Raw genomic sequence first — 25,488 nt, 5'->3', positions numbered from 1 at the left:
TTGGCCAACTTCTTTATTCTGGGGGTAAGAAAAACAAAGTGCTACCTCACAAAACAGCACAAGAGTGTTGTAGGCAAAATATTCCTTGTCCCTGGACTAACAGAAAACTGAGGCTAAAGGACAAATCAAAAAGACATGGTAAATCAGACATGTGATGGGGCAGACTGGCCCTGCACTGGGACTGAGAGAGTTAACCCTTCCCTGCTGGCAGAGGAAGCCACATCCCTGAGGCCCTGCTGGGCATGCTCCAACCGGGAGTAAAGCATAAAAGCCTGCAGAACTGCTCAGTCAGGGCTGGTGGCTGGGGAAGGAGGATGCCCAGCAGAAGCTCCAGCCCAGGAGCTGTTGCAACCCTTACAGGAGGGAGCTGAGGACCCAGGAAGCAGGCCCAGAGATTGGCAGCTGTGGGAACCCCAGGGAGCATCGGGTGCTTAGGAACCTGGAGACCCTGATGCCACAAGGACTGCTACGTTTGGAGGACTGGTAGGACGTGACCCAGGGAAGGGAAGGGAGTGGTATCTCCCACCACTCTGAGGGCAGTGTGTTGCGATAGGATTCCCTGCTGACCCGTGGTGGATCACACCGTCACTAACAGGCCCCTGGGTCAGAACCCGGTGAAGGTGGGTGGGCCCAGGCTCCCCTACCAGGGGTCTCTAACCTCCCGCCCCTTTTGGGAGACGACATAGTTCACTGACCCCTCTCTCTCTCGCCCCCAAAGGAGGTAGACAAACTCTAGCCGCTGGGTCACGCTATCCCTCAAGGGGAGAAGAATGTAGAGAGACTCTGGCCATTAGGCCACACTGCCTTAGGAGCACACTATAGAGACTCCGGCAGCTAGACAGCGCTATCTCACCAGGGGAAGAGGAGGTTGAGAGACTCTGGCCATTAGGCCATGCCGCCTTAGGAGTGCACTATAGAGACTCCGGCCGCTAGACCATGCTACCCCATCCAGGGAGGCGGATTTGAGGGACTCTGGCCATTGGGCCATACAGCCCTGACAACCAAGGAGGTAGCAAGACTAACGTAGATGCAGGGAGGTGGGGTTAACCTCACCCCCTCCCTGAATCAAAGGGGTTGACAAGGTACAAAACCCGCCACAAGAGGAAAGAGTTAAATATCCAGTTATGAAAACAGTGGGGCACAGTAAATCGGAATCATTACAGATAAAAGCAAGCAGTTGTCTCGTTGGATTGAACACTACTCAGAGCTATACGCACAAGAAAGAAATATCACCAGCGAATCACTGGACCAAATACCAACTCTACAGATCATGCCAAAGCTAGATGTGGAGCCCACTGTGGAAGAGCTAAACAAGGTAATAGATTTGCTGTCAAGTGGCATGGCTCCTGGAAAAGATGGCATCCAAGCAGAAATCCTCAAGTGCTGGAAAGACAGACTACTAACTTATCTTCATCAGCTGCTACTTAAATGCTGGAAAGAGGAGAGATACTACATGAGATGCATGATGCAAACATCATCACTTTGTATAAAAACAAAGGCGAAAAGGGAGACTGCAATAACTACGGAGGTATCTTGCTCCTAAGTGTAGCAGGAAAAGCTTTCACAAAAGTCATTTTAGTGCACCTACAACAGCTGGCGAATCATGTCTACCCTGAATCACAGTGTGGATTCAGGGTTGGAAGATCAACTATAGACATGATATTTTCTCTGCGTCAACTCCAAGAAAAGTGTAGAGAGTAAAACTGACCATTGTACATCGCCTTTGTGGACATAACCAAGGCATTCAACACAGTTAGCAGAGCAGGTCTATTTGCAATACTAGAAAAGATAGGATGACCACTAACCCTGTTAAGTCTTATATGTTCATTCCACAACAACATGAAAGCAACTGTCTGGTTTGACGGGTCCACTTCAGACAGCTTTGAGATGAAAAGTTGAACACACACAAGGATGTGTTCTTGCCCCTACACTCTTTGGAATCTTCTTCTCGGTACTCTTGAACTGTGCATTTAAGGACCTGGATGGAGTGCATCTCCACACAAAATCAGATGGGAAACTCTTCAACCTGTCCCAACTTAAGTCAAAGACCAAAGTCAAAAAAGTGCTAATCAGCAAACTTCTATTTGCTGATGATGTTGCCCTCATAGTCCACAATGAATATCTACTACAAGAACTCATGGACCCCCTTTCAATTGCCTGTCAGGCATTTGCTCTCACCATCGGCAAAAAAACCAGTTGTATCAGGACATGAGGTTCCACAAGATCCTTCAATAACCTTAAAAACAAACCAGATAGAAGTAGTCCAAAAGTTCAGCTATTTAGGTTCTACAGTGACCACCAACTTCTCACTGAATGAAGAACTAAATGTTCGCATTGGAAAGGCTGCCTTTAGCGGACTAAGTAAAAGAGCATGGAACAGCTCAAACCTTACCATCAAGACCAAAATGCTAGTGTACCAAGCTTGCGTCCTCAGCACTCTCATGTATACTGGGGAAACATGGACAACTTATGCTCATCAAGAGAAAGGTTAAACAGTTTCTACCTACGTTGTTTACGCCACATACTCAACACCAAATGGCAAGATAAAGTCACCAAAGCAGAGGTTTTTCAAAGGGCAAATTTACCTAGTGTGACAGCCCTGCTCAAGCAAAGATGACTGCACTGGCTGGGCCATCTGAGTAGATTGGAAGACAGATGCATACACAAGGACATGCTGTATGGAGAGCTATCAGAGGGAACAAGAACAACAGGACGTCCCAAGCTTCACTATAAAAACACGTGCAAGTGCGATATGAAGGAATTTGGAATTGATCCTGACCAATGGGAAATCTTGGCAAGTGATCATAACAGGTGGTGCCATCATCTGCATCAGGGTATCAAAGTCCATGAGAGAAGCTGGCTCCTATAGCATGAAGATAAAAGAGCCCATAGGAAGCAAGCAGCTCTCAACCAAGATACATGCATTTACCAGGGTGGAAAAAAATTAGTGGCCCCAATCTTGTAAAGTGACAAAAATGAGAGCTTGTCTACACACAGAAATAGCACTGGTTTAACTTAAATCAGGTTAGTTAATCCATTGTAGCTTTCGTGTGTGAACTCTCTTGTGTGAAATTAACACTGGTTATATCTGTTTAGCATGTGCCTGTTTACTGACACAAGCTAAACCGGAGTAAAGGCTTATCTACACACAAGTTTTGTACCACTACTATATTGATTTAGAAAGCCATATAGTAAAAGTGGTGCAACCCCCTGCTGTGGACACAGTAATAGTGCTATAAAGGTACATTTATCAATATAGCTCAGGAGTGGCCAAACTTACTGACCCTCTGAGCTGCATACAACAATCTTCAGAAGTTCAAGAGATGGGGCGCGCCTGCTGGGTCTCGGCTTCAGCCCCGCGGTGGGGTGGTGGGACTTGGGGCTTCAGCCCCATGGCGTGATGGTGGGTCTCAGGGCTTTAGCCCCAGGAGTAGGCAGGCTCAGGGCTTCAGCCCTGTGGGGAGGGGGGTTTCAGGGCTTCAGCCCCATGGGAGGCACCTGTCTGGGCTTGGGACTTCAGCCCCACTCCTGCTGAAGCCCTGAGCCCCAGTAGGCATGCCCTATGGGGTTGAAGCCCCAAGAGCCCCCGCCTCCCTGCTGGGCAGAAGCCAGAGGCAACGCATAAGGGGCACATGAGGTCACATGTCCCCACCAGATTTTTGCCAGAATTTGCTGGCTGTGCTTGATCACATGGTGCTACCAGGCCCCCTCCCTGCATGGCAGCTGTTAGACCTAGAAAGCTGGGAGCTATGGCCATGGGGAAAGGCAGCAGCAAATAGCTCCGAGCTTCAGGGAGAATGACTGAGGGTAATGGGGTGCATGACTCAAGCTGTTGGGGGAGGGGACCTATAAATTGTGCCCCACCCACTCTCAGCAGGCACCATTTGTTTCTGGCAGAAGCCCCTAGCCCCACCACCCTGCTGCAGGGCAGAAGCCCTGAGTTCCCCCCTCTCCAAGTCTGGTAGGTGGAGAATGGGGAGAGAGGCTCTGCAAGCTGCACTTTATAAAAGAGCCACATGTGGCTCATGAGCTGCAGTTTGGCCACCGTAACCTTAGCTATACCAATATAAACATTTTTATACTGGTATAGAATCATAGAAATATAGATCTGGAAGGGACCTCAAGAGATCATCAAGTCTTTCTCTTACTCCTCCACAGTGCTGAGGCAGGATTAAGTACACTTATGCTAACCCTGGCAGATGTTTGTCTAATCTGTGCTTGAAAATGACCAATGATGAGGATTTTACAAGAGCCCTAAATAACCTGTTCCAGTACTTAATTATCTTTAAAATTAGAAAGTTTTTCCTAATATCCAGCCAAAATCGCTTTTGCTGCAAACTAAGCCAATTACTTCTTGTCCTACCCTCAGTGGACTTGGAAAACAATTGATCACCTTCCTCCTCATAATAACCTTTTATATATTTGAAAATTATGTCCTCCTTCTGCCCTCAATTCTCTAGAATAAACATATAAAATCTTTCCTCATAGGTCATGGGTTTTTTTTCTTTCCTCTTGATTCTCTCCATTTTGTCCACATCATTCTTAAAGTGTGGTGCTCCAAACTGGAAACAGTACTTCAGCTGAAGCTTCACCAGTGCTGAGTAGAGCTGAACAGTTACCTCCAGTGTTTTACATACAACACTCCTGTTAATACACCTCAGAATTACATTTGTCTCTTTCACAACAGTATCAGATTGTTGACTCATATTTAATTTGTAATCTACCATTATTCCCAGATCCTTTTGTGACCCGTTGTGCCTGGGGCAGCCCTCACTGAAAATGTCACAGTCAGGGCAGGCTGCAAAAGGGAGAGCAGACATTCCCAAAACTGGTGGTTAATACTGAAGTTAAACTCACCAACCAGTCACAAACTGTACTTCTGATTTCCCCCCACAAGTTATTGAGAAGTGAAAAAAGAAATCACACAGCCCCCTTTATTGCATTCCAATTCTCCGGCTCCCAATCAGCACCTAGGTCCAGTACAGTGAGAAGTTATTTAAAAACTCTGCTCACTATACAAAATACTCTTCTGACCCCAAAGGTCAGCCACGTCACCAGGTCAATATTAGTTTGGATCTTACCTAAAATACCATGGTGCCGGTCAATCCTTTAGTGTCTAAAACTAAAGGTTTATTCTAAGGAAAAAAGAAAGAAAGAACAAGAAGAGAGTTGTTAAATGGTAAAGCAATGGGATACCTACAGACTTCAAAGTCCATATATCACGTTCTTAGCAGTATTGGTGAGTTTGCTAGCTTGAAAGTCCCTCTGGAACACATCCAAAGCTTGGATGGGTCATTCAGTCCTTTGGTCAGGCCTTTGTTTGTAGAAAAGTTACTCCAAAGGTAAGAAGCGGCAATGAAGACAAAATGGAGAAGATGCAGCTGCCCTTTATATTGCTTTTGCCATGTGACTTGTACTTCCTGTGTCCCAAACACAAGCTTCATAGCACATGGCATGGAAAAACCTTGGAGTCCCCTGTCCATAGGCCTGCCCCTACAAGTCCTGCTGACTCATAAGGTATAGCCCCTGGGTTCTTTGAACAGCTGATGACCCTTGATGGGCCATTGAACAGTCTCAGCACTGATGCCAATCTGTCTGGGGATGTCACCCAGAAACACAGTACAAGTTTTGAAATACAGATATATTATACATATCTATAATTCACAATACAAAGATGATACAAACATATAAACAAGATTATCATACTTGGCAAATCATAACATTTTCACAGATACCTTACATGGCATATCTGGTCAGATTGCTTGTAACTTTATAATATTGGTATGAATAATATCATAAAATGTCTCCCATGTTTCGTACAGCATCATACCTTTTCTGCAGTACCACTGCCTGTCCAGTTTTTCCCGATTTTGTAGTTGTGCATTTGATTTTTCACTGCTAAGCGAAATACTTTGCACTTGTCTTAATTGAATTAATCTTTTTTTATTTCAGACCAATTCTCCAATTTATGGACAGCATTTTGAATTCTAATCCTATCCTCCAAGGTGCTTGCAGCCCATCTCAGCTTGGTGTCATCTGCAAATTTTATGTGTACTCTCTACTCCATCCTCCAAGTCATTAATGAAAATATTGAATAGTCCCAGAACTGGGACAGACCCTGTGGGACCCTACTTGATGTTTTCCCAGTTTGACAGCAAACTAGTGATAACTACTCTTTGAGTATATTTTTGAAACAGTTGTGCCCACCTTATCATAATTTCATCTCGACATGTTTCCTTAGTTTGCTTATGAGAATGTCATGTGGGACTGTGTGAAAAGCCTTATTAAAATCAAGATACTGTATATCACATTTACTGCTTCCTCCCTTCCCACTATAATTAATTAAGCAGTAGGAAGTTGTGCTGCTTTAACTATATTAGTTTCTAAACCAAGAGAGTTATAGTGATACAAAAACTGTTTGTAGACCAGCCCCTAAGAGTGTCCATACACAAAGTTGCAATGGTTTGACTAAATTGATATAAAATAACACTTTCAGTTAAATTGACACTTGTGTGTAGACCAGGGGTCGGCAACCTACAGCACGCGTGCCAAAGGTGGCACGCGAGCCGATTTTTTGATGGCATGCGGGGCGGGGTTCCCGCTGTCAGCCCCTTGCCAGCCGGGGTCCTACCGCCAGTCCCACTCAGCGCCCACTGCTGGGCTGGGTGAAGGAACCCCAGGCTGGAAGCAGGCTGAGACCCCAACTGGCAGGAGCCAGTGGCCGAAACCCCAGAGCAGGGCGGGCTGAGCCATTCAGTCCGCCACCGCTCTGGGGTTCCTGCCGCTGGCCCCTTGCCAGCCGGGGTCCTGCCACTGGTCCGACTCAGCACCTGCTGCTGGCCTGGGGGAAGGAACCCCAGGCTGATAGCGCACTGAGACCCCAGCTGGCAGGAGCCAGTGGCCGAAACCCCAGAGCGGGGCAGGTGGAGACGCTCAGCCCACTGCCGAAACCCCAGAGCTGGGCAGGCTGATCCACTCAGCCCGCCGCCGCTCTGGGGTTCTTGCTGCTGGCCCTTCGCCAGCTGGGGTCCCCACCGCAGCCCCACTCACCTTGCTTCTGGTTGGAATTCCAGTGCAGGCCCCCTGCCAGACAGGGTCCAGACTTCCGGGCCTGCTCAGCCCTACCAGCCGCCAGCTCCACTCACCACTGCCAATCTGGGGTTCCAGCCGGTTAACAACTGATCACTCAGAAGCCTGTGTGCAACTTAAAGTATACAAATACATGCCACCAGACACTGGAAAACTCAGCAAGGAAAAGCAAGGGCAAGGATCACACTAAACTAATAAGATCTGCAATTTAATTTAATTTTAAATAAAGCTTCTGAAACATTTTGAAAACCTTGTTTACTTTACATACAACAGTAGTTTGGTTATATATTATAGACTTATAGAGAGACCTTCTAAAAACGTTAAAAGGTATTACCGGCATGCAAAGCCTTAAATTAGAGTGTATACATGAAGACTCGGCACACCACTGCTGAAAGGTTGCCGACCCCGGTGTAGACGAAGCCTTAGTGTTTGTAGAAGATCCTTATTCTCCAAATATGATGAAAAGTCAGACAAAACTGAGTGATTTATTTCAGTGTTTAAAGGGACATAACTTGAAACATACTTTTTAAAAAATTGTTTAAAGTTGCTTCTGGTATTAAAAATTGATGGGGAACTGAGAAGGTTTACAGTTCTACAATGATGTTCTCATATTTAAAAAAAAAATCCTTGTACCAAGGACCCACAAAAACAGGGGAAATGACTATATGCAAAGTGCTTCTAAATACATAAATTAAACAAACTGATTATTTTTTTCTCATTTCTTTCAGTTCTAGTAATCTGAGGTGCTGTATCATTTCAGACAGAAGTATATTTTTAATGTCTATTTCTCTTTAATCAAATTTGTGTCATTTTGAAAGTTCAGAGCTATATTATATTCTCTACAACCTGCCTCCCACATAGCACCAGTGTAAGATATTTCATGCAAGGGGTCATATGATAACTAGTAAATTTTATTTTTCTGGGGTCTAAATGTCAAAGGTTCTCAATGTCATGTAATTAATGCCACTTGGCATATTACTGAATTGGGCCCAATGTTTTTTAAAGCTTTCAGCATGATTGGAAAGAAACAGCATGCTTCTTGTTCAGGTCACTGTTACGTGTGTGCTCTGTTTGTTTCTGAGAGCCAATTATTATTTGTATTTCTAGTAAACTTTTATATTATAGTAGCACCCAAAGACCCCTATTAGTACTGAGACCCTATTGTGCTGGGTACTGTGTAAATATAGAAGAGGGACAATTCTCACCCAGAAGGGCTTACAATCTATCCTTAGGCCCCAGAAAAGTAAACTTAATTAATCATCATACAACCCTGCTTGTAATTTCTTATACCATAGATACAAGTACATGGGAAGCAGATTGCACAGACTATACTATAACACTCAGTTCTTATTCTTTATATGTTGTAATGAAAATATAGATCTTCCACAACAACTGAAACATTAACCTACCTATAACAGAGGATTGATCTCTAGGCACATGCCCAGTGTACCTGTTCCAAGGCAGGTCCTTTAGTGCGTTGGTTTAGCACAAGTGATGGAACTGAGACCAGCCACTGTTCCGCAAAGCTACAGTTTATAAGGTGCCTGTAGACACATTCAGTTAGGGTTGCTTTTTGGTGTAAGAAAATAGGGTGATGTCTTCCTAGAGCTTCCTAACAGAGGCTTGGGAAATGTAAATTTGTAAGGAGCAGAAACCAGCTAGGAAGGCTATGAGGTATCAAGTCTGCTAGGAGGAAAGCCTCAGCAGGGACAGGGCTAGTACTCTACACCAAAGTTTGTGACCTAGCAGGAGTAGGGTTGCCAGGCATCCGGTTTTTGACCGGAATGCCCGATCGAAAAGGGCCCCTGGTGGCTGCTGACTGGGCCGGTAAAAATCCGGTCGGCAGAGCAACAGGGCTATGGCAGGTTCCCTGCTTGCCCTGGCTCTGCGCAGCTCCTAGAAGCGGCCGCCATGTCCCTGCAGTCCCTAGGCACAGGGGCAGCTAAGGAAGCTCTGCGTGCTGCCCTCACCCTGAGCACCAGCTCTGCAGCTCCCATTGGCCAGGAACTGCAGCCAATGGGAGCTACAGGGGCGGTGCCTGTGGGCATGAGCAGCGCGCACCATGCAGAGATGCCTGGCCACACCTCCGCCTGGGGGCCAGACATGCCAGCTGCTTCCAGAGCAATGCAGAGCCAGGGCAGGCAGGGAGCCTGTGTTAGCCCCGCTGCGCTGCTGACCGGGAGCCACCTGAAGTAAGCGCGCCTGGCCAGAGCCCGCACTCCAACCTCCCTGCCCTTGGTCGGAACCGCCTCCTGCACCATAACTCCCTGCCAGAGCCTGCACCCCATGCCCCCTCCTGCACCCCAACCCTCTGCCCCAGCCCTGAGCCCCCTCCTAGAGCCCACACCCCCTCCTACACCTCAACCCCCTACCCCAGCCCTGAGACCCTCCTGCACCCAAACTCTGTCCTGGAGCCTGCACTGCGAACCCCCTGCTGCACCCCAACCCTCTGCCCCAGCTCTGAGCCCCCTCCTGCATTCCAAACTCCTTGGACCCAGCCCAGAGCCCCCTCCTACACTCCAAACCTCTCATTCCCAGCTCCACCCCACAGTCTGCACCCCCAGGCAGAGCCCTCACCCCCTCCCAAATCCCAACTCCCTGCCCCAGCCCAGTGAAAGTGAGGGGAGAGCAAGTGATGGGAGGAGGGAGGCAGGAGTGAGTGGGGGCGGAGCCTCAGAGAAGGGGAAGGGCAGGGGCTCTGGAGAAGGGACGGAGAAGGGGGTGGAGCAAAGGTATTCGGTTTTGTGCAATTAGAAAGTTAGCAACCCTAAGCAGGAAGCTGATTAGATTTGTGTTCAATACATCAGATTCCTAGAAGAGGAGGTTCATTGTGAAAACTCCTGCAGTGTGAAGTTTGATTCCCTGGGGAAGTGGTAGGGCCCAATGCTGGACTGAGTGAGCTCCTTCTATACTTTCAATAGTCTTCTAGAAGATTCTAAAATATTCAAAACATTCAGAGTTAGGTTATCTTATTTTTAAATGGTCTGAATAACACAATTGTTTAATAGCTATAATAATATTGTGGTTTAGAGTTACATTGTGCTTGTGTCAATCCTAACATTACTATAGAAAGAACACCCTCTGAAATCATCTGGGTTTTTCTGAGTGAAGATCAGTGACAAATTTAGTCCTGAAAGCCCTAATCCTGCAATTGGTTCCACTCAAACGTATCCCCGCACTTATGCAGAGTCTGTTGCAGAACTGGGGCCTAAGTCTGTAATTCATCTGAAGCAGGACTCCAGGGTTCTCTTCCTGCCTCTGAAACGTCCATTGAAGAGGACTTTAAACAAGTAATTTAACCTCTTCGTGCCTCACTTTACCTGAACTTGGAATTTTATGCTATTCATTTTCTTATACTGTCCTCATCAATGTAGCATCAGAGCATCTTCTAGAAGTGCATTAAGCAAAATGACTAGCCCTTGTCATGTGAGTCTCCTCTTCTACCATCTTCCTCTCCAAAGGGAAAACTGAGTTTTGCTTTTTGTTTTTTACTTTATGGATGTTGTGTGTGTTTATTAAGGCAAGGTCAAAGGAGTGTGCCTTGCCCTTCGAATGGGAGCAGTGATGACTGAGGTGTTTCTTAAATCCTGCAAGAGCTTTTCAGTCTTGGATGGCCCCGGGGACCTCTGTTTCCTGCACAAACAAGCTCAACCTTTGCAGTAGCTAGCTGTCTTGTGTCTGAGGAGCTGAGTTGTTGACCACAGTCTTCATTCTTGAGCTTCAAGTGGCCTTTTAGGTACCGCGAGTCCAGACCTTTGCACACCAATGCTATCTGAGGCTCATGAAGTAGAGATGGTTTTAGTAAGATCAAAGTTTGTGAATTATCTTGGCAAAGGGAAGATATCCCTGTTAACAGAAGAGACAGACTCAACGACTACCTGTTTTTCCAATATGATACTCTCTTCCAACTAATATCACTTCAGTTTGATCTGGATTGAGTCTTAGCTTACTTTCACCAACTCCCAATCTCAGATTCTGTGCTGCAAGAGTCGGACATATTCAAAATAACTTTTTATATTTTATTGTAGAATAGTGAAAGTACTTCAACAACGGGGGTAATCTATCATTGGAACAATTTACTGAGGAATTGGTAAATTCGTTATTCCTTTAAGTCTTTAAATTGAGATTGAATGTCATTCTAAAAAAGATGTTCTAGTTCAATCACAAATCACTGGGCTTGATAGTATTTACTTACATAGTAGCAAAGAACAAACACTTCAACTGCTGGAATCGCTGGATGAAATTCAATGGGCTATGTTATGCAGGAGGACAGACTATATGACCATAGTGGTCTCCTCGGCCTTAAAATGTATTCTTTAGAGGACTAAATTCTGCCCTCTTCTACGCTGATGTGTGTCTGTGGGAAGGATCAAAACTCAAAATAAGAAACAGACATTTTAAGTGTGTGTTTTTTGGCCATCAAGCAAATTTTTTAATTCTCCTTGGAATCTTGATAACTTCAAGAATTTTTGGTTAGCCACATTTGTTTATGAATGCCTCCATACTAGCAATTAGTTCGTAAAGGACAGATTTTCTGGATTCTCTGAATTCTAACATGCCAGTGATTTTTCTTTGAAGTGACTATTGTGCAGGACACTAGAAGAATGCTGCTACAGACACATGTTTTTAAGGTAACTGCAAATAGATGCTTGTACCATAAGTACTGATCTGTTAGGAAACTTCAAAACAAAAATCAATACTCTGTATCATCGTCAAATAAGCGCTGTATAATTTTCACCCTCAAAAGCCCCCATTCCATTGCAGCCTTTTCTCTAAGGGGGAAGGGCTGGGCATGACTCCCTTCAGAGATTGTCAGTGTCTCTTTGTGTGTCAGACAGATCTTGCTCAAGAATAACAAGCCAGTGACTGAGAATATCCAGAGCTCCAAGTCCCTACTGGCCTTGGAAGCAAGAGAGTAGCTAGGAACTCATGCTTGGATCTCTCAGTAGACTATTATGCTACCATCAGTTTACTACAAGGGAAAGCCATAAATCTCATATTTTAGTCAGAGACTAGATACAGATTTGCACATTATTACATGCATATATACGGTGCCTATTACAATAGTATCTGGGCATCCTTTATGTAGTTTGATTAAAGGAACAATGTTGTCAAGAAATCATGTCAATTTCCAAAAGCTGCTGGCACTACAGGTGTTCTGGTGTTGAAAATGCAGCAGTCACTGACACCTTGTCTATACTAGCAGTAGGGTGACCAGATGTCCCAATTTTATAGGGACAGTCCTGCTTTTTGGGTCTTTTTCTTATATAGGCTCCTATTACCCCCCCCACCCCCTGTCCCAATTTTTCACACTTGCTGTCTGGTCACCCTAACTAGCAGTTCTACCATTGCTACTACTTGTGGCGCTGCAACAGTGTTAGGAACAATGGAAAAGTTCAGGGAAGGGAGTCTAGCATAGACCTAATGATAAATAATCAGCACTTTCACTTATCTGGGCTATGTTTTTTGCTGCAGACTCACTATCTCTGTGAGCTCGTAGGAGACCCATTTCAGATAAAAACAGGTTCTTCTTTGAAATTACCTCTGCATATTTTCCCTTGTAGGATACACCTTCTGACTGTACGAGACTTTAGAAACTGCAGGGGGAGTTGTGTATACTACGTACCTGAAAAGAGTCCTGGGTAGTACCAAGCACTTGGAGCCAAGGTTATACAGTATTAGATAGGTGCATCAACCAACTGCTTAAGTTCTTTCTGTTGAACGTCAGAGTCCAACATTTAGACCATAACCCTGAGGAAGAAGAGAAGGTGGGCAGATCCTGTGATTATGCAGGGACAAAACTCTTTCTGAGGACTCCAGTAACTTGTAAGTAACCTCTCTTTTTAACTAAGGTGGCCTCTGCATATTATCAGTCATGGTGTACATGGGGGTGGGGTAGGTAGTAAGCAGTACAACCCCCAGGGAAGTGGGCTGAGGAATTCTAAATTAATAGATAATGGAGTTGCCCTTCTCAAGTGAGCATCCATTCTGGATGCCAAGTCATGGAAGCATGAATGAATAAACAAGTAAACCAAACTTCAAGTAGCTCTGTGTATTACCATGATACGTTACAAAGGCATGCCATAGATCCTGGCTAAATTCTAGTGCAGTGAGTTCCAATTCCCTCTAGAATTGGAACTTGAAACTTCTGTGCTCACACTGTAAATAGCCTAATCACTTACACAGGATTGTGTAGATATAGCTACCCTTTATAATATATAAAAAAGTTTTAAACAGGGTCTTATCTGAAATGGGCCTCCTAAATTCTGTAGTCCTGCCTAAATAGCAGCTCAGTGCCATTTTTACAACCCACCCCCCACCCACCCCCAGAAGCGAAAGGTAAAACAATCCTCTGACTCTTTTACATGTCACCCTATCTTTACTGAATGCTGCAGATAGACGCGATAGTGCAGCACTCAACACCAACATCCTTGCTCCCCGCCCCCGCCATGGGCGGCTGATGGTACAATATGATGGAAATCCATCCTCATCATCAGCATCAGCTGATCGTGCAAAAAGCTGGAAATCCATCCTCATGATCAGCCTCAGCTGATGGTACAAAAGGACTGGTAACCGTCCTCGTCATCAGCCTATTGGCCCTAATTTTTTCTGGTGGATGGATGGTGCAATATGGCTGGTAACCATCCTCATCATAGCAACAGGGGGCTGAGCTCCATCAGCCCCCACCCTTCATGTGTAAAGAAAAGATTCAGTTGCCCCTGGACTAGCAGTGGGATGCTGGGCTTCTCTCCTACACACTGCTTAATGTCCTGTCTGGACTATCATAGCAGCTGGAGGCTGCCTTCCACTCATTTCTCACTAACAAGTCAGTGTGTCTTATTCCTGCATTCTTTATTAATTCATCACACAAGTGGGGGGACAATGCTACGGTAGCCAAGAAAGGCTGGGGGAAGAACGGAATCAACAGGTGGGGTTGTTACAGGAGCACCCCCTGTGAATAGCATACAGATAATTTCTGCAGGCTCTGACACAGAGCAGCTGTGCTCTCTGGTTCTATGATACAGTGGTTCTCTAGCACACTTGCCTATATTAGGCAGCACTAATTCTATTTTTAGATACCAAACAGGAGGGATTGACTCAGGGAGTCATTCCCAATTTTTGCTTTTGCGCCCCTGGCTGATCGGCCAGGGGCACTTATGACAGCAGCTAATGGTACAAAACGATGGAAGGTGCAATATGGCTAGTAACCAATCTTGGCTTTGCGCCCTGGCTGATTGGCCAGGGCACTAGTAGCAAATGGTACCAAAGGACTGCTAGCCATGAACATCCCCAGTCCCAATTTATGGAAGGGTTTGGATGGTGCAATAAGGCTAGTAACCATCTCTGCTGTCATTCAAAAGCAAAAGCATGCTTCTGTGTAGCGCTGCTGAATCGCCTCTGTGAGAGGCATCTAGTACACATACGGTGAGAGTCACAAACGGCAAAACAAGCTACAAGATTGCCATGCTATGGCTACTGCCAGGGCAATCCAGGGGACAAAGGCATGCTTGTCTGCCGTTGCTTTCCCAGAGGAAGGAGTGACTGACATTTACCCAGAACCACCCGCGACGCGAATGATTTTTGCCCCATCAGGCACTGGGATCTCAACCCGGAAGTTCCAAGGGGCGGGGAGGCGAACCTGGCTAAATTCTAGGCAGTGAGCAATAGCTCAGAATTGCAACTTGAAATCGGCGCTCACACGGACCATGGCCTAATCACCACCGGATTGTGCTTAGTATGGCCGCGCTCCACCCGATTTTATAAAATCTGTTTTACAAAACCGGTTTATGCAAATTCGGAATAATCCCGTAGTGTAGACGTACCCTCAGAGATAGAGCCTTATTTCTCCCTGATGAGAATAATGGTCTGGATAAGATAGAATCAAGCCGTGACCTTGGGCAGAAATGTGGAAGGGAGATGAAACACAACTTTGTGCTTATGGAAGTCTGAAGAGAGGATCATCTGTCAGAAGCATCATTTGACAAAAGAAGCAATTCACTTACTTTATGGCAATCACTCATGTAAGTGTAAACAGACCTCTCAGAATAGCTTTACTGTGTTTTAATTTGAAATACATCTGAAGATCACTCTGTTCCAAAACCACTGAACAAGATTTAGTAATGGTCCATCACAGTGGTGGTAAAATTTACCAGGCAGGGGAGAGCTGGAGGGTTCGGGGATTACACCATGATAAAAAGGTTTTTTAATGGTAGCCAAAATAATAAAACTGGTTGTAAAAAAACAAAACAAAACACAGATTTTATTTAAACAGGAACAAACAGAATTGGATTCCACCTACAGTAGCATTAAACAGATGAAGAATATGTATAATAAAAAAATTTATAACCCTTTGAAAATATATACACTATAACTTATTACTCAGTGTATTTAACTAAATATAACCCTCAAAATATATCTATCCCTGAATCCACAGGCTATTATAGGTTATTATGATTATTATTTCATTCAAGATTCCCCTTTCCCCAGATATCTCACTCAGTTCTGTCTAACGCCAAGTCAGTCATTGAGCCTCAGGTGCCTCTCATGATTTCCTGAAGAGATGGACTTGACTCCAGTGATGCTTGCTTGCAGGGGTCACATGTTAGGTGAGACCTACAGGATCTGAAGGACCCTTAGTTCTCCTGTTCTGGATCTCAGGGACCACATGGATCAATGATAGCAGATGACTGGAACTGATGCTCAGAAACTGAGGCTCAGGAACATGTTATCAAACATGGACTGACTTTACTTTAAACTAAAGGGACCTCTTCTGCATGTCTGTTTGTTCAGCTCAATCTCAGTCAGTCTCAATTTACTCTCAGTCCCAGTTTCCCTCTGTCCCCGCTGTCTGTCTCTCCATTTCCCTTAATTTACTCCCAGTCTCTGTTTTGCTCTCTCACTTTCTCTTAGTTTCCAAGATGGCTGCCTCTGTCCCTTAACCATCCCCCTCTTAGGGGAGAGGCCATCTCCTCTCACTTTCTCACTATCTCCTTTCCATAGACAAATGACAGTGCATTCACTCTGAACACACCCAAAACCATACATCCCCATGCAGGATCAAGTCCCTTTACCAAATTTACATAAGGAAAGAGTATAGACCTTGTGAAACAAAGAGCTCACGAGAGCTCAAAGGGTGCCTCTAAAAACCAAGCAAGCACCAAGTTGAGATCCCATATTAGAATAGGGTCTTTGAAGAAAAGCATTAAGCAGTCCTTTCAATAATCTCTTTACCATAGGGTGACTGAACATGTTAAAATGGCCCACAAGATAATAGTGCACAGAGACTTCTGAGAGGAATTCACTCACAAGGGAAGACTCAGCCTTTAAGCAGGTAATCCAGGATAGACGAAACAAAGGAAGAACTTGGAAACCTGAAATTATCCAGTGCACATACTGAGAATATTTTCCACTTTTATGATCAGAATTTCAGTGTGGATGGCTTTCTAGAATGAAGTATATCCTATACTATGTTCAAAAAAGTAAGGTCAGACAACAATTACAATCCCACAGCTCAAGCAGCCAAATTAAAAGGTAAATATTGGGGTGCTGAATTAGGACATTTCTTGATTCAGTGGATCTGAACAGAGAGACAGAGGAGGTTCCTGAGAACGCCATGAAAAAAAAAAAAGGAGCACAAGCCCAAAACAAGCTCAACCCATTTCAAAGGTTGGGAGTGGGGGTGTTTTATACAAATTCTATTTTTTTTAGTAGTTCTAGTTTTGCTGCATACAACATTAAGTTACACATTAAAATATTACAGTAATAGTGTGTACTTACATTATTTAAAAAGGTCATCCTTGATCTCTCCGTCCTCCATGGTCTCTCTTGCCTCAATGTGGTACATTCCCGTGTTGAACCATTAAAGCATATCCTGGTGTGGGACAATACATTGGAACATGGGATGTGTCAAGAAAGTTCATGAATTTGGGTGTGTTTTCTTAATTGAACTGGAGTGACGTAGGAGGATTCTAAAATTCTAATGATGTTCATCTGTGACACCAGTCAATTAGCAAAACCACTCCTACAACCATTTTTAAACTATAATTTTGTGTTAAAGTCACCTATTACAAAAAAGCCCAAATAAACTACCTCCAAATAAAATAATCCCAAAAAACTGCGATCCGTGTCTCTCAAAACATTAAAGAGCCCTTTTAATAAACAACCCCAATTCTGTTATTGGAAGTGGACTTGGCAACTACTGTTCTGGCTCTAAGTGGAGTGATCAGAATGACTCTCTCTGTGTTTTGTCATTTTTCCCAGATATTAACCTTTCGTAACTCTTACCTATATCAGATGACGTAGGCCAAGAAATAAAGTTCAGTGTCCTGCCACAACATACACGTGTGTGTGTTACTCTTATTACAAGGGCAGAAGGCTTTCTTTCCAGGAACAAGTTTGGCAGTGCTGCCAAAGCAGAAGAGCTCTCCATCTGCATCCCAAAAGACTAGCATACGTTGCCACATGTACAAAACAAATGGGTGTAACTAATTATTTATTAAAAGCAACAAAGAATCCCGTGGCACCTTATAGAACAGACGATGCAGCATGCAGCATGAGCTTCGTGGGTGAATTTCCCTTTTCCACTCTTCACTTCTTCACCGCAGCTCATGCTCTGCAGACGCCTGTTAGTCTATAAGGTGCCACTGTTGTTGTTTTTTTTACAGATCCAGACTAACACGGCTACCCCTCTGATAATTATTTATTTTAATTTTTCAGGTATAATTATCTTAGGTATTGTTTGTGGCTATTGTGCATTTTTTAAAAAGCATGGTTTTTAAATTGACTATGTCCCTTAATATGTCTTTTCTCTACAACAGGAAGCATATATTTCATGATCCATCACACCTGCCATGCAAAAGTAGCTCACCGTAAACAGAAACTCCAGCAGTAAATTAACTACTCTTGGGGGAATTCTGCACCAAAAAATTAACAATTCTGTGCACAATATTTTAAAATTATCCAAAATTCTGCATATTTTATTTGTCAAAATAACAAAATAATCACACCAGTTGCAATTATTTTGGTAATTTAATTCAAAATACCTGTCAGCAAGTATGTCTGAAACAATACAGACAATAAAGATTCAGGAAATGTTGCGCAGCTGGGACTCATGCTGACAGCCCCAGTCAGTTGGGGCTCCAGCTGACAGCCGTGCGCATGGTGGGGCTCCCGCTGACAGCCCCTTGTGGCTGGTCCTCCTGCTGACAGACCAAGCCCTGTCAAGCATGGGGCTGAATTTATTATTCCCACCAGAAGGAAGCATTTTGTTAGAAATCACAGATCTGCGGGGAAAAATAGAATTCTGCAGGGAACATTAATTCTGCATTGCGCAGTGGCACAGGGAGATCCCAGAACCTTCAGTTAGTGGAAAGTCCAGACAAAAAAATGTCTTGTAGCATACTATACAAGTAGCCTAGCTTGGGCTTAAACTCAAAGCTACAAATGGAGACTGAGTCTCTCAGATAAAACCAATGTAGAAAACATAGAGGGAAGGTTAAGATTATATTGCTACAGAAATATTTACCAAAGGTAAGGTCATAAAGTGCAACTCACTTAAATGGAAAACAGATGAAACGTCAAAAAAAAGCCTGATTTTAAAATCAGGTAAAAAAAAGAAAAATATTTTCTGTATGCATCTCCTATACCTCTATGATCAGAACCAATTTTATCCAACTCTAGGAAAAAGTGTTGCCCTCCTATCCCCAAAATGGATAAACTATTACTTTTGAATTGTCCAAAACCAAGCTCTCTGTCAAGATTAATTCTAGAGCAAGTTTCAGAGCTGAGTCATGATCTGTATTTAAAAGGAGGTTTTATTTTGGAAATGCTGACACAAGCTTAGCTATAGCATTGCCATCAATGAATGCTGCTATAGTAAAACTTAAATCACACTGCCACTGAAAAAGTATAATAGGTTATTTCAGTTGTAAGCCATGCATTTTTAGAGTTCTAGGCAGTTAAGCCACACAGATTCTACTCCTTTTCAGTATGGTAAATATCTTGTAATTTAATTTATAGGTGAAGTATTGTACAATATATAAAATTGTGGCAGAGACACTTTAATTTTTTATCATAATGTTGCCAAGTCTCATGATTGTATTGTAAATCTTGTGACATGTAATCTTTTTCTTACACCAAGCTCCTGGATTCATGTGGCTATGTGGGAATCTCATCTGTTTTTTATAAGGTAAGTTTCTATCCTTCATTGTTGCAAAGAGAAACTTAAAAATGTTGAACCGCAAAAATTCAACATCAGAAGTCAAAAAAAAAGAACTCAAACCTATTATTTTTTAAAAATCTCATTACTTTCAAGCAAACCTCATGAATTTGATGCCTGGCTCATGATTTATTTTAATGCTTAGTTTTGGCAATATTATCATAATTTTAATATTGTAAACCTCTGGTTCCCATTTGAAGTATTCACTTACCGTATATAAACAACCTTTCTACAATATTTTTGTGATTGATGTCATGAATTATCCTTACATCAGGTTGGTTAAAACCCACCATGAACAATCCCAGGTCTCTGCACAAGCTAACACTGTGATGGGAAAATGGAGCATTCTAATCACCTAGCTTCCTTCAGTGAACTCTATGGAAAAAAACTCAACATGTGCTACTTCCTACAAAGGTGTGTGTAATTCAGAACAAGAGGAAACAATATTATCTGGAGTTGAGCTGTGGGTTTTCTTCTCTTTGTGCTGTTTAGCTGAAGCAAAGGCTTATAGTTTATTCTTTGTTGTTCTCTATGAAAAGCCTTTTCAATTAATTTAGACCATAGCTCTTGTCTGTGAGGTCTTAAAAGGAAGAGAATGGCTTTTCTCTTCTTTGTAAATAAAATACTTGCCTAGTGCTAACATTCCATCCATCTGCGGTTGATTCCTTTAATTAATTTCTATTGCACTGTCCAGTTTCTTGATATCTACAAAATGTGATCTACAAAAGATCTTTAAAATTTGGGTTTGTGTCTTTTCTTGCAGCTTTATGTGTATAAAGAAGGCCTGATGTGTTTAGTTTTTAAACAAATTCCTTGTATTTTACCTTTAGAAATATCAGGCATGTAAGTCTAGCCTTTTCTGGGTTTGCTGGAGAATGGGGAGGCAAGGGGGTATCTCAAGATATGAAAGTTTGCCATCCTTTCCATTAGATGTATATTCTGGAAACTTTTACAAGGTCTCCTCCTAAGTGCGCATAATGCATTTAATTAAAATGGCATTAATATGGTGGGGGGGGGGGAAGAGTTCTAAAAAGTCTAAAATCCCTTCTCAATTATTACTCAGCTTTCAGTTTCTTACTATGCCAGTTTCTCTAGTTCTTCAGTCACCAGTGTCTTTCAGAATAGACATAACCTGAATTTCTAGTGTAAAAAACCAAGACTGTAACTATGTTTTTGGCTAAACAAAACAAACAAACACTTTAAATTCTTATACATCATAAAGAAACAAAAAGGGGAATAAGCCCAATTTTTCCCCCTTTGAAGATCTGTAACTAATGTATACCTTGTTAAAAGGTGGCATTTTTCTTCATCATCATCATCATTGTGGCAAATCCAAATGGGATGTAGCCTCCTTGCAGATGGAGTGTCAACTGGATCGATCTCTAGCTAGATTTTTAAAGTGGTCTGGTGGTATTGGTAAAGAGGAAAATCACTTTTTTCCTCTCATAGGGGAAACAAAATTGTGATACTGAAGAGAAGTCATCCAACCTCCCTCTCTCTGGGTCATCAGTTTGACCCCATTCTTGCAAACACTTGTATGTGAATAACTTTTACACATATGAGTACTACAAAGGACTTCAAAATATGTCTACTTGTGGGCATAAAGTTAAATGTGTGTAAATATTTACTGTCAAAGCCTTTGTTTGTGTACTGAATTCCTTTTGATTGAAATCAAGTGAGCCATATGGGGGAAAGGGGAGGTGAAAGACACACCCAGTATGTTTATATTACCATTATAGGGTATGGGGCATTCCACTGAAGTCAGTTGATGCTTTTTTTGCAAGCACAGTTTAGAAGATCAGGCCCATAAGGAAAGAGTTTGGGATTGGTTTTTGTTTGTTTGTACCATGTAATCTGTTGATTTTAGGGATTTCTAGGGTCCTAACTGTAATTTTCCTATTTAGTATTAGTCACTAAAAGTCATCACTATCTCAGAGGTATCAAAGTACTACTGATCCTATATTTAAGTTTAAGAGTTTTAAAACAAATCCTTTATTTTCAGTCACACAAATTTAACAAAAATAATTTCCAGCTGCGATTGTGAGACATACTACAAAAAGATTTTTATTACACATACAAATATAAAACAACTTAACAGTGCCAAGATCTTCCCCTGTATTTATAGCATATAGAAAAAAGTTATTAACTAGAACACATTGCAACAACTATTCAGCTAAGTGTTCCTGAACAGTGGTTTCAGCTAAAAGAAAAAAACTTAAATTTATCATTATAAACAGTAATATTAATCAAATATGCATGAATACCTAGTTGACAATCATTGCCAAAGATGAGCTGAGAATCAGTGTGAAAAATTTAATTTGAAAAATAATAACTAAGATTTACTTATGAATTATACATTTCTTACAAAGATGTTACAAGATATCTATTGTTAAAGTGCCATGTTCACTTACTGTGCTATATGAATAAGAAAACATTTTAAAATATATACTATTTATTTTAAATATAAATACTATTATTATAACATTAAAAATCTCCATTTCTGAGGGGGGTTTATATATGAATATTGTTTTAATTAACATTTTTTACATATATACACTCTTTATTCTAGAGGCAACATGAGCTGAAGGAAGTACAGAGTTGTGAGTCAAGAACACGAGTTCTTATTTTTGCTTCTCACGCACTCACTCTGAGGCATTGAACAAGTCACTTAAAAAGCTCTTCCTATGAAACTCAGACCACCAACCTCTGTCTTAATATCTCCACTTGTGAAACGGGAATAAAACTTACCCGTCACAGTAGTGTTGTGAGGATTAATAAATTAATGTTTGTAAAACCCACTACTATGGCATCTGGGCATCTATTAGCTTTTACATTAGCTCTTTAGTTCATATTACTTGCATCAAAATTGAAATTCTTGGCCTGAGGATGTAATTTACCTTTAAAAAACTTCACTGACTGATTATTTAATATTTTATGTATTTTTCTTTGTAGCTATTGAATAATTCATTTTAAGTAAATTGTGGGAAGGGCACAATAACTTTTTTTTTTAAATTAAGGCATAATTTTCACAATACTAGCCAGTTATTACATAAGAACTATTTCTCTTTGCTATTCAGCAAATACAGAATTTTGCAAGGCATAGCTAAATATTCAAGTTATTGTAAGGATATTTTCTGCACAACCAAGCAGGTCCACAGGTATCTTAGAAATCTAGCAAAACAGACAACCACTGCTTACTGTAGCATACAAAACCACTGCTAATTCCTGAGTTCACATCCAAGGAACAGGTTTATTTCAGCATAGGTACAAAGTGCCACACCCCAGTGATTTAACTAAGGTATATCAGGCAAAGGTTTGACTGTACGTACAAACAAGGTGTACATAAACAAAGGCAAAGACTTAAGTCTCCATACACTCTTTTATACTCAAGATGACACCATACTTTTATCAACACCACTCTCCTCTTATTTGTCACATAATAATATTTTATGACCAAATACAAGATTCCACATTACACCCTAAATTATATAACTTGTTTATCTATTTATTATTAATAACAAAACTATCAATCTTAATATTTGTCAGAGGTTTGTGGGATTTTGGGGACTTTCTTTGTTTACCCTGATTATATTTGTCTGGGTCATCATAATCTCTCATTGTTACTTCATCCTTGGGAGCTTGTCCCCAAATCGAGGACATTTCAATAACTGAATAACAGGATACATACTAAGCCAAAAACATTGTTTTGTACGCCTTTTGAAAAAAAGGTTATTTGAAGGTTCATGAATCAAACTAAACTAACCCTTTATTTATATTGATTATGCACTTGCATTTTTATATTACTAGCTAATATGTTATTTTTATATATATATATATATATATATATAATATATATATATAAATACAAGATCCATTCAATACACCTATGCCCTTACTATTTTACCTGATGTAAATTCACCTAATCATTGCGCTTTGAAAAATATTAATAAACTCTGAGCTTGCCATCAGAATTTTATTGGGCTCCTAAAAGAGGGTCAGATGGAAGGACAGCACTTTGTATTTTTTATTGATATCTAATATAATACATCAGAATAGCAACTGGTTGTGTACAAGAAATCCACTATACAGCCCCTATATAACAAACATATAAAACCCATGCCTTGACTATTTTGACTGTTTTTAGATGTAGACACTAACAATGGATAATTAGCAAGTAAATAAGAGAACTATCATTGCTAGTTACAACAGACATAAAAACAAACCAGAATTTCCACAAGGTAAATGAACAACTTGTGTTTGCAGAGAGAAATTTTCAACACTAACATTTGACCCACTGAAGCAGGGAGCTGGCTGTAGTCACTGCCTTGTATGTAAGTAGAAATGGGAGAACCAAGGCTGCTAAATCAAGATGAATGTGGGAGGGCAGCACTGGGCTGGGAGTAGTACAGATACATAAAAACAATGATCACTTTTGCCTAGAAACTGGTCAAATCTGTCTTGAAAGTGCACAGTCTTCTTTATGTGCACAGACTAGATCAGCAGAAACTAGTTTTTTCTATCTGTATCCTTTTAAAGTGTCCTTGGAAATATGTGATACAGAGAATAAGCAAATCAGTCAACAGTATGACTGAACTGTGTTTAGCAGAGGAACCCCTCCACCCACCACATTACCGTTTTTGTTCCCTCACACAGATACACAATTTCTCTTAGCAGCTGAAAAATAGCCATTCAACCAGCTATCCACAAAATGAGAAACCCCTGTACAAAAGGAATATTCTCCAGGGGTTGATTCTACATACTACACAGCCCCTATTTTTTTTTTTTCAAGAATGGTGTAAAGGGGCTGAAGCAGTATGGGGAATTTGTCCATTTTCTTTTGCTCACAGACATTCTTTCATCACTCCCTCTTTGGAACTGATTTTTCGTTCTGATCAAGGTATGCTCAGCACGGGACAGAAATGGGCAAGGACAAAGATGGCTTTATGCTGCCTTTGTGCTCCCTGTATTCTGGGGCTGGTGGTCGCCAGCATCCAGCTGCCTATTAACCCAAGGTGATGTTCTGGCAGGCAGGGATAGCTGGAATGTGGAGCTACTCTGACTATGCACCCTGTCCCTTGGTCATGCTCCCTATATCAAAAAGCTGAAAAATGGTGGTTGGCATAGAACAGTAGTGCTATAAGTTCCCCTCCTGGGAACTTTCTCACAGGAGGAAATCGCAGCTGCCAAGATACAGTGGCTTTACAACCCCTTTGCACATACAGAGCAGCATAAAATGGCCGTATCACAAGCAAATATTGTATCCTCTGTAACACCATCATCTGATGATCTCTGTACTGTACTTTGCTCGCTCACTCTCCCATGCCCTGTCTACATAGAAATTGTAGTCATTTAACTAAATTAGTTTAGAAACTGCTTTCATTAATTTGGTGCATGGACACAATCAGTTTAAGAGTGCCTTATATCAATTTACCTTAAGTTGATACTTTATCAATTTAAAAAAAAAAAGATTTAGTTAAGCCTGCACTACTTTTGTGCGTAGACAAGGCCTCACACACATGCAATCACCCCTTTTTCTTTCACACATACGTTTTTCCTTACACTATCACTGTTGTTTCTCTCTCTCACACAGGTTATTTCTTATACCCCTGCCATGTCTGAACACAAAAGTTGCACCATTTTAACCGAAATTAATTTTTAAATTAAACGTAGTTAAATTGTTTTAGTTAAACTGGTGCACACCCCTTTGTGGACACGCTTACATCTCTTTACAACTGGCTAATGTTGATTTAGTTTAATACACTGAGGTTTGCACCAAGCTGAAAAAAACTACACTTTCTCCCCTATTCACCCCCTTTCTTTCACACAAGTAGCTTGTGTCACACTCCTCCCTTCTCAACCTCAGGAACAGTGACATCCCTAGCCCCATACCTCACATTTAAACACCTTCTCACCGCTCTCCGCTCGTTCCCCTTATGCCCCTCACACCACACACACGCCTGCTTTCCCCGTGTCGCTCTCGCTCGCAGTCCCATGCCTGCTTCCCCACTCACTCAGCTCTCTCTGGGCGGGCTGCTCTGGAGGGTGGAGTCGAACAGGCCGAGGCGAGTTGACAGGCAGGTGCGATGTCCAATGGGAGCTGGGAGAGTGCGGGGCCGAGAGGCGCCTGTCCAATGGCCGCGCTCGGCGGCCAGTTCCCGGTTACCTGTGCGGGTATAAAGGCG

At 42.2% G+C, this 25,488-nt stretch overlaps 2 long non-coding RNA genes across 4 annotated transcripts in view; one reads left to right on the top strand and one right to left on the bottom strand.

The window, feature by feature from the left end:
• LOC120401005 overlaps positions 1-16,420 on the top strand; it is a 26,491-nt gene extending 10,071 nt beyond the window's left edge. For 2 of the 3 annotated variants that reach the window (XR_005596222.1, XR_005596221.1), the window contains 2 exons: positions 12,654-12,915; positions 16,326-16,420. This is a non-coding gene — a long non-coding RNA (uncharacterized LOC120401005). The remainder of the gene's footprint in view (positions 1-12,653; positions 12,916-16,325) is intronic. The other variant, XR_005596223.1, reaches the window with a different exon arrangement.
• LOC120401007 lies at positions 10,223-25,488 on the bottom strand. Its single transcript, XR_005596224.1, has 4 exons — positions 25,219-25,488; positions 16,867-16,960; positions 12,716-12,840; positions 10,223-10,935 (listed from the first exon to the last, which is right to left on the bottom strand). It is a non-coding gene; the product is annotated as an uncharacterized LOC120401007 (long non-coding RNA).

Source organism: Mauremys reevesii, linkage group 3 (genome assembly GCF_016161935.1).
Source record: "Mauremys reevesii isolate NIE-2019 linkage group 3, ASM1616193v1, whole genome shotgun sequence".
NCBI lineage: Eukaryota > Metazoa > Chordata > Testudines > Geoemydidae > Mauremys > Mauremys reevesii.
This window is presented reverse-complemented; position numbering and strand designations above follow the sequence as displayed.